This window comes from Arachis ipaensis, chromosome B07 (genome assembly GCF_000816755.2).
Source record: "Arachis ipaensis cultivar K30076 chromosome B07, Araip1.1, whole genome shotgun sequence".
NCBI lineage: Eukaryota > Viridiplantae > Streptophyta > Magnoliopsida > Fabales > Fabaceae > Arachis > Arachis ipaensis.
Window position 1 is genome coordinate 9,322,724 of NC_029791.2, and position 397 is coordinate 9,323,120.

Here is a 397-nt window from a genome sequence, read left to right on the forward strand (position 1 = left end):
ATATATCTAAAATCTCAAAAATCTAATTTAATGACTCAAAATTGTCTCATATTTCAAAAAAAAAAATATTACATGTTAAATATTGAATAGAGAATAATATTTTTTTTCATTCGACTTAATATTTAATAATGGAGTAGATGACTTTTTTACTTTTGATTATTTGTTTAAAAAATAAAATGTCTCCAATTCGAAAACTCATCACCAGTCTCTAATCATCTATATAATTAGTCTAAATGCTCTATGTTCCTGAACTAAATAGCTCCTGATACATAATTAATTTACGGTTTAAAGAGAATATTTAGACCAATTATTAAAATTGTAGGGGACTGATTAAAATTTTTGAATTATATAAGAGTGTTTTGTCTTTTTAGTAAATGATCAAATATGGAAAAAGACA